At 33.7% G+C, this 10139-nt stretch overlaps 1 long non-coding RNA gene across 1 annotated transcript; it reads right to left on the reverse strand.

Moving 5' to 3' along the window:
• Positions 1-900: 900 nt before the first annotated feature.
• On the reverse strand, positions 901-1846 carry LOC130988377 (uncharacterized). Its single transcript, XR_009090080.1, has 2 exons — positions 1718-1846; positions 901-1415 (listed from the first exon to the last, which is right to left on the reverse strand). It is a non-coding gene; the product is annotated as an uncharacterized LOC130988377 (long non-coding RNA).
• Positions 1847-10139: the final 8293 nt, after the last annotated feature.

Below are 10139 nucleotides of genomic sequence, written 5' to 3' on the forward strand. Positions count from 1 at the left end.
AACCATCATTTTAACAATACGAAGAGCTCAACATTAAATTATGAGAGCGTAATCCACCATGATACTGTAAGTAATTATGCCATGAAAAAACTGACGAACTACAGAGAACAAGTATGTCCGCTCGTGCAATGCACGACCAATATTGAAATTGAATGATATTTTAAATAAATATATACATATATTATATTAAATATAATTTAAATATAAATAAATGCAAACATAAATCTCAATAAAAAAATCAAAGTTATGAACAACATAATCTCAATAAACACATGAATCTGAAAACATTTGAATATTTAATTTTTGAACTACCAATTATTTATTTATGATTGATAAAAATGAACAAATATAAGTTTAATCTTTTTAGTTGCCTTAAATTTTTATAACAGAAAAAATATAAATAGAAAATATTGAAAATAATTTTTAACAAAAAAATAAAATAAAATAAAATAGAAAAAGGAATGAAATAGAAAAGAAAAATGAAGAACCGTGACATTTAAAGAAATAAGATAGGAGAGAGAAGATGATAGATGGGAGAGGAGAGATAAAAAAGAATGATTTTATGACTTTTTTTTTTGACTTGGGGGAGTTGGGGAGAGGGAGCAGTGGGATTTGAACCCGGGACCTCACTGTTCACACACAGGAGGTTGCACCGCTTGGTGTCCCTTTAGTGACATAATTTTATGACTTTAAACGATAATAACTTATTTATTTTTTATAATTTTTACATCAAATTAAAGATCTTGTCATCATCTTTAATTTAAAATCCATATTAAATATTTTTTTATAAATTAAAGTTTATAATTTTTGAAAGAGAATCAAAATAAAAAAATAAAGTGAGAAGAGAAAAATTTTGGTGGAAAGAAATTTACGTTAACTCATCTTTTATATATTACATAGATTACCATCCAACAAAATACAAGATTATAAGTAATTAACTATAAGAATATCCAAGCTACATACAATTACCATCTAACAAAATAACTATCTACATAGAATTGTTTAGCAACAAGATTTAAAAAAACTATACAAAAGTTTCAATCTATCAACTTCTCTTTATATATATCACTTCTTCATCAAATTACAACATCCAAGCCATCTTAATATCTCCAAATCTAATATATATCTTCTCAATCAAACTACAACACCCAAATCATCTTAAAATCTAACTATTCTCAAATTATATAAATTGATAATGTTCCTCTTAGTCATTACTAATATATATAAAAAATTGTCTTTGATCATTATTAATATATGTGCGAGATACGTTCTTAATATTCCCACTGATCAATATTAAATAATTAAATTAGGAGAGAATTTAATCCTAAATTCCTCCTTGCAAACAATATCAATTGATATGAACTTCATTAGACTCACACAGTTCCATGGCCACCAATTCTGCTGCCTCGTAAATCCTACAAAGCAACACAAGGACAATAGTAAGTGCTAAGGATTACAACACTAGACTCGTATACACACGGTTAGAAAATCTGCCAAATCAATAACCACAATATTCAACAATTCCTGAAATCATTAATAATAATAGGACAAGGCAGCGTTCCATACATATTTTGTGAAATAAAAGGAATATAGCCTCATCAAGTTCGAATCTGACACTATCAATATTGAACGGAGATGCAATAAACGAGTCGTATTTGTAAAGAAACAATAGTAGTAGAGCGGATAAATTAGACCAGAAATTGGACACAAGTCTTACCCCAACCAAGGCGGCGGCGGCGAGAATCAACCCTAAATCTTCACTGCATTTTGGGAGGCGCTCTAGATTCTCTTTTGACATGTATCTAGTACTATTAGGTTTTCGTAGCGGCGGATGATGGATTTTATAGTAAATTTTTGGTGTCGATCCCTAATTTTTTATTCTAACCTTTGCGCTTTTGCTTGGTGGTTAAGAAAAGTAATTAATCAGCCGGCCCACTCGGTTTCTGATCGGTCCGGTGGCTATTTACTCCTTCCGTCCCATGAAGCATGACCCAGTTCTTTTCGACATGAGAATTAAGAAATTGATATTTTGTGTGTTAAGTATGCTAAGTGAAAAAGTGAAAAGGTGAATAAAGAGTAAATTTTTTGCCATTTTTAGAAACAGGTCAAGCTTCGTGGGACAAACCAAAAAGAAAATTGGGTCATGCTTCGTGGGACGGAGGGAGTATTTTTTATTTGGGCAATTTTTTAATTTTATGGGCTCAAATATTTTGATCTTAATCCTAAGTTTATAATTTTTATTTATTAATAATCATATTTTTATAAAAAATAGGTCGTATTTTTTCATCAAGACACTTCGTCTCGTTTTACATAAAAAAAAATTAGTATTATTTTAAAATAAATTTACATAAGGAGTAGTTAATATTAATTTTGTTACCGATAAAAATTGGATATACATTTAACATAAATAACTATTTTTTTCTTATGTTACCGATAAGAATCGGATATACATTTAACATAAATAACTATTTTTTTTTCTTATTTTTATGTCATAACTATTTATTATTATTAATCGTTGAAAAAAAATCAAAACACATTCCACATGTATCAAACATCTTATATATTATCGAAATTAAAAAGTAAGGTAATAAAGTTTGAAAATCAATTATTAAGAAATAGTTCGATTAATCGGGTCAACCCACTTGATTGCCCTATTTGGCTCAGGCTATTCAGGTTGAATTTTTTTTCAAGCTAAAAATTTTGTGCCCTAATCCTCATTTTTTGTCGGTCTATTCAGATCGACCTGTTGATTTCAGGTTTTTTTAACATCCCTAAAAGTAATGTTGATGAGGATGAAATTAGGGATTTCATTTCTTCTTACTTCTTTCTTCTAAAGAAAGGTCAAATAAGATACACTAAATCCATCTAAGGCCCAAAATTAAAACTAGTAGAACTTAATAATTATGGGTGAATTTTAAAAAATGGTTGCAAAACTAAAATTTAATCAAAATTTAATAATTTGATTTTTGGGGTGGGTCTACCTGGAGGTAGGTGGACAAAATCACCCCAATGGACATCTAGGATACGAACACAATTGGTTGTGAACACAAGCCTTCTGGCTTCATTGTCCTGTGTAAACCTTTTGAAAGTCTGTAGAAAATTGTTTTCCAACAATATATCTGCACTTGTATCATGGAAATAGACTAGTGTTGCCCCCGTGCTTCGCACGGTCAACTCTTTTTTTGTTTTAGTTTTACAATTTTACAACTTTGAAGTATAGAGATTGGGAAATTAATTTAAAACATTTGAATATATTGTAAGTTTCCTGTAATAATAAAAGTATGGATCAATTATTTGATGTCCTACATTTTACTACAAATCAAGAAGCTTCTAATTTTAGTTGATTTAAAATTACAACAAAATATTTTTGTAACATTTATATCATAAATTTTACCTATTTACTGAATCAATAATTTGATGTCCTACAATTTACATATTTATTACTTATAGATATAACTCATTGTGAATCAACGAATCATTCATAAAGTAGTAGTAATATAACTCATTACAAATCAATGAATCATTCATAAAGTATGCGTGAGTTGACCAAGCCATAAAGTGATTAATGCCTAAATCGAAGATCATGGATTTGAATTCACCATCACACAGTCTTTAAATTTAGTACTTAATTTAATGTATTTAATTTATAAAAAAATAAAAAATTATAATGTGTTAGTTTCTAATATAAACAAAACTAACTCATTTTTTTAAACATTAAAAGTATTGCCAGATTGGTAAGATAACGACGTTTTACGTAATACCATGCCCATAATTTTTTATTTTTGTTTAGAGAGTACACTTATAATAATATAAAACAATTTATATATATATATATATATATATATATATATATTTACTAAGATATTAGAATTTATAAACAGTTTACAACTTAAACATAGTTTTGATAAGAAAAATAAGGAAGAATAAAATATCTGGAAAGAATTCAAGTTTTTGTATAATTAATTAATTTTTATGTTAAAATCAACTAACAATATATTGACATATTTCCATCTTAAAAGTGGACAAAAATGTCAAAAACTAAGCATGGGAACAAAACGGTCGCGTATCATTTTGCCACAATAATAATCATTCAACTAATGAAGCATATTGCTCACCCAAAATAAGCCATCTTTGGCCATAATTTAATTTGCACATAATATAGGTAAACTATTTTCTAATATCACTTTCTTTATAGTGTCTTCCCAGCTAAAATTTACTTGAATATATATTACCAGAATAATTTAGTTAGATACAATAAGAAAGAGAGAACAAAAAAAAAGAGAGAGAGATTAATTTCATTCTAGTTTTCCCCAATAAATTACAATATAATGGCTCAATTTTGATATACGTTTTTTTTAATCTTACAAAATAATCTCAAGTAAATAAAATAATTTGAACTCGATAATTAAAGTGAGAAGAGCACTGAGCATATCCACATATTGATGGCAATTCAACTTCTGTCAGAATAAGATCAATGTTCTCAGCCCTAGTTTTCAATACCTTCCAGCATCAAAAACTGTTGCAACAGCTTCAAAAAAAGACATGTTTAGTAATGAACCTACACAACAATATGAATACACAAGCAAAGATTTGAATCATGATCACAAATACACTAAACAACCATAAATGTTAACTTTCCCATACAATGACATAAGGAATGAAGGTGTTGTCCCTTAAATTTATCGACCATAATCTTTTATTGGTGATTGACCATCAAATGAATGCCATGAGGCTAGAAAGATGGCTGCATGTAACGTCACATGGCTCTGAATCAAATTAACAAAAAATGTTACTGAATATAACTAAAAGTCTGCACCCAATCAGATACAAAAGTATTTCAAGGTGATAGATCAAGTTCAGAATTGATTTCACCTCACCAGCTCAACCTGGTAGCTGCAAGTTACATTAGCCTCTTTGCCGCATATACAGCTCCTTAAATGCTAGCAGAATATGAAAGCGTATAAATATATCCTGTGAATATGTTTTTAATTTCAACTAACAGTAAATTCAAATGTCCAAAATAAGAATTTTAGTTCCAAGTACCGGTATCAAGGATCTACAATTGTCAAATTCTTGTAAACCCAAGGGTTTAGAGTTCATGGCGCCAACATATAACACATAATTCACTCAAATAAGCATATGAAAATATCAAAGTAGCAATGATCATCTAAGAGGGCTTTCAGGATTTGCAGATACAATAACATTTTTTCAAGAAACCTACATCATGAGCTACACAAGTTATATGGGCGTCTACTACTGGAGTGGTGACATCTACTACTGCTTCCATCTTCACCTATATTTCAATGAAGGCACAGTAAACATAGGAGAAATCTACAAGTGGTATGCAACAATTATATTTTGCAAATATAAAAATTTTAATCTCTTTGTGTAATGTTCCAAACACTAAAAATGGAACAAAGGAAAGAGCAATTGGCAGAATTTGTTTAAGGCACCACAACCCCCATTTCATCATATTAAGCAAACTTGCATTCCACAAACAATCGATCAAAAAATAATTGCTCAAACAAATACAATTTTTTTAACTAATATAAAAAAGTAAAGGGGAGGGAGAATGGATAAAAGAAGAAAATTAAACTTAACAACGTATAAAAAAGTAAAACAATATGGGCATTAAAAATCAAAATTTAGCAGTAAACATTCACTTTCTATCAATAACTACTAAACACCAATTCCTGCAAGACAAAAGTATAAGATAGTTCAAAAGTGTAAGATAGTTTAACAATAAGATAGTTCTAACATCATAGGTAGATGGCCACTTATCCTGTAATATGTCCAAGCATAAAACATCTGACGTTAGGATGGAAGCAAGATGTCTCAAATTTCCAGCAAAATATATTGTCTTCCTCATGATAGGCGGATATCCCAAAATCACCTCCTATCATTATGACCATTAGCTCGCACTGCAACATGAGAATTGAAAGAGAGAAATGAGAGATTCAGAGCGTAGCATCTTTTTTCTTTCCCTGCAACTCACTTATATTCAAGAGATTAAGACTTGTAGTAAGAATAGGTATAGAGACAATATAGAAAGATATGAGAAATAGATAGAGATGCGTCTCTTGAATATAACTATATAAGTGAGTTGCAGGGAAAGAAAAGAGAAAGTTCAAAGCCCTCATTCCTTATTCAATATCCAAATCTCCTGCTACTCGACCTCAGTATAAGCAACAATCATCTAAGAGAAAAGGCCCCAACTGTTATTATCTAGCAAAAAAAGCTCAACAAAAATAACTTGTTAGAAATATATCAAAATCAACAACCCCAGAAAAAGCAAACCGAGAGAAGTCATCATCCACTATAATTTATTATTTTTGTTGGAGAAATTGGGGATCTCTTCGGTTCAAAACAATAAACAAAAACAACCCATTAACACCAACAAAGCAAAGAGCGGGAGAAAGAGAAGTCATTATCGGTGTTTTTTCAAACCTTTTATTTGCGTCAGATGAATCGCGGTTGGTGTTCCTGATTTTATCTTCGGCGAATGAGAAGTCATCTCCTCTCATCCCATCAGGTCGGTCGTCGGTGGCGAATGAGGAGTTGCTATCGCAATTTCTGTTTTCATCGGAGAAGGAGAAATATGTATCACCTATGAAGCTATTTCCTTATGCGGCGATGATGGAAATGTAGATTGAATCGAAAAAAGGGAAAGATGGGAGGCAACGAAAGTTAAATCGGAAGATGGAGTAGCCGCAGACTGAGTCGGAAGGAGAGAGGAGCCGACAGAGAAGATCGAGAAGGAAGGGATAAGACAGTCTTGCGTGAAAACTGAAAAAATCTGGGTAGATGAAAAGACTTGGCCACCAATTTTAGAGAGAAATATGAAAAGACTATTTTATCCAAATGTGTTTAGGCGGGAAAATTTTGACAAACTACTTTCCTTTAGTATAATAGATAGATTGGTGGATCTTGACTTTGTACCAAGGCGTTTGTCCTTCTCCTCCAACTAGTATTTATGTTTGTTTTACTCTTTTGATAGAAGCAAAATTTTCTTGAAAAAATCTCTTCCCGTAATATGAGGTAGTTCTTCTTCAATGTCTGTTGGGAAGACTTCTCGTTTTGCTGTGCATATTCCTGCACCTAAGTCAATGTAGGCAGCAAAATATTCTGCCTTGAATTTCTCGTATAACATCCCAATAGAGATGTAAATTGAGAATGGACTCGTCATTCGACTATCAAAGGTCTAGTAGTTATGATTTTTACTCGTCATTCCATCTTTCAGGGCATTTGAGTTTGATTTTTACTCTTATACCTTGGAATGGTGCTTCCTGGATTGTTTTTGTCTCGTAGTTATGAGAGAAACTCCTTTCCAAAGGTCTAGACGTTAGCCTTTCTCCTTGGAACGATAGCCTTGCTACTCTCATTCTGAGACTTTGTTCGTGCTCCAGCACCTGTTTGTCTCTGACCTGGATATCGATCTCCCTAATTCTTGGGATCTCGACTCGCTCAGGGTTGATTGCCTTGGCTACTTCCTTGAATATTTCTGGTATTTCGATGAATTCTTTTCCCAGAAATAAATCTGTATGATGGGAATTGGATAGGACATACGATACTTGATATGTAGTCGAGTATGGCCTATTCCCTCCCTTCAGCAACTCCTTCGTTTTGTAGTCTTGATAGAGAGTCAGGGCTCTGCTGAAGTCTGTGTCTTGGATATTATAAGCGATCTGTGGGTACAATTCGGTTATAATTTGCTTGGTGTAGAGATTTCCCGAGAATGCTCCCAGAACTGCATCTCGAGGATTTGTAATCCTCTTATCACATATTGCAATATCAATTGGTAAACCAATTCCTTTTGAAAGTGCGAATTTGATTACCAGTTGGATTGCTCCAATATGAATCCACTTTATCGTTGTTGCGACGGATGGCTTCATCTTCGCGAGGTCTCCTCGCACATCTTTGGTCGTAACCAATTGGATTTTCACTTGATTACCCGTTAACTCGATTGGAAGCGATATCTCCCGGCTTGTAATACCGAAATGTACATGATGCTTCCTTCTGAATGGTATCAAACTTTGCATAGCTTGATCTATTCTTCCTCTTGAGAATCCTTGGTATAATTGTATACTCGGGTTTTTGTTCCTGATTTTATCCACCATCTTCTGCTGTGGGATCAGGGAATGGCTGGAATATCCCTCCTGATCTTCACGTTGTATGTGGATAACTTTTTCTTTCTCAGTCTGACTTGTCTCCGGAGGATCCATCAGACATGTCTGAATCTTCAGAACTGAAGATTTCTTCTTGTTCGTATATACTCTCATCAGGGCAATTGGTTGATATATGGCCTTTTGCACCGCACGTCCAATAGTTGCAATCCTTGAAACTTTCATTTGTTTTGGCTTGAGTACACCTGAAAGTTTTTCTCACCGAGGTTCATTTTTGAAATGGAAACCGGCTTCTTGATGGTCCACTCCTCTGGCCTGACTTGAAGGAACGAGCCTTCTGCTTGGACCACATGGTTTTAGGTTTCCACGAACCTCGCCTTGCTCTTGGTTCTTTGGCGTAGGGTTGGAACATGTTCTTCTTTCTTTGATAAGGGACTTCCCCTCCGATTTCTGTTGGAAGGTCAATGTTGTCACATATCAAAGAAGTTCATTGGTTGATCCGTCTTAATTTCTTGAGATTCTTTTGGATCACAGCTTGCTGGCACCATTCTGACAGCTTTCGGTGGACATAAGGCATTGTTCTCCCAATACTGTCGATGGGGTATGCCCCTGGTGACTTGTATTCATGGATGAACATTTCTCTCCATGAACTTGGAAACTTCATAAAGAAGAGTTCCATGGCAAATTTTTCATCTACATGCCCTGCATTAAAATATAGAGCGCAGAGGCGTAGAAATTCGTCCAGCGCTTTGGGCTCTAAAACAACCAGTTTTAGGCTCAAGAATGCTTCGCAATATTTCCTTCGCTTCTCCTCTCCTTCTTCATCGTAAAATCATTTTCCAAGGAAGTGATCCTTGATTGCTATTGTCGCAATCCTGACGATCTCTAGGGAAGAATCGTTTTTAAATAATTCATTTTTTGTGTTGGATAGCTGTGTTTTCCCAGTATTGCTTCGCCATTCTGGAAAAACATGCTTCAAAGATTCTGATGAATTCTTCCTTGTTATACTCAATTGCCGTAATGGCAACTTTCATTGAGGATGCCCATTCATCAATGAGCGTCTCCCAATCTTGGAATCTTGCTCCGTCAAGTTTGAGAATCAATCCATATGGGTGGATTGGTTCCAATATAACCTTCCCAATGGGATTATCCTGCGTCTTTGGTCTTGGTCTCCTTCTTCTGGAACTAGGACCATATGAATGCTCATAGTTCTGGGGACCCCAACTTGCTGACTCCACCGGTGGTGGTACCTCACGTGGTGAATTTCTTTGTGGTGGCACTTCGACCTTTGGCGCGGGATCTCCTTGATTCATCTTGAGATCTACCATATTGAGATTAACAAAAGATTCGGCTAACTCTTGTAGATCATCCAGCTTGATTCTTTCCAGGTTATTCATGATTTTTCCCTTTTAAGACTCGGGCTGCCGCCTCATGCAATTTTTTATCATTTGCATAGAGTGGTAAGGGATATGTTGGATCTTTGGACCATGCATTTTTTCAAATTCTTCCGGAACATGGTTTTCATCTTTCGATCTCCTCCACCCTCTTCTTGATATCACGCAAGAGAGTCAGGATTTCCTCTTGCTTGGTTGATATCTGGCTCATCTCCATGGGAATGTCATATAGCTTGTTGCCATAAAATTCCACCGTCTTTTGAATCTCCCGTAATTCAATTTTTTCGGAAGAATCTGGCTTGATTGGCTAGTGACTCAACTAGAAACACCTCTAAGTTGACTTGCAATAGAACAAGGACATCCTAGCGATGGTAAGTTGACCCAGTGTCGTCTCTCAAGGAAGATCTTTAAGGGCTTCTAATTGTATCGCAAGAAAGCAGTAAACGTTTGATTCAAAAACTAGAACTCGTAAATTAAACTCAACTTGGAAAGTAAAATTAAACTTGTAAATTAATCTAGGCAAGAAACTACGAAAACCCTAGGCAAGAATTAAACAACTTAAAATAAATCTAACTTAAGAAAATTAAAGACTTGTAAATTAAAAACCTTCTAATCTAGGCGT

This window comes from Salvia miltiorrhiza, chromosome 6, assembly GCF_028751815.1.
Source record: "Salvia miltiorrhiza cultivar Shanhuang (shh) chromosome 6, IMPLAD_Smil_shh, whole genome shotgun sequence".
NCBI classification, from domain to species: Eukaryota; Viridiplantae; Streptophyta; class Magnoliopsida; order Lamiales; family Lamiaceae; genus Salvia; species Salvia miltiorrhiza.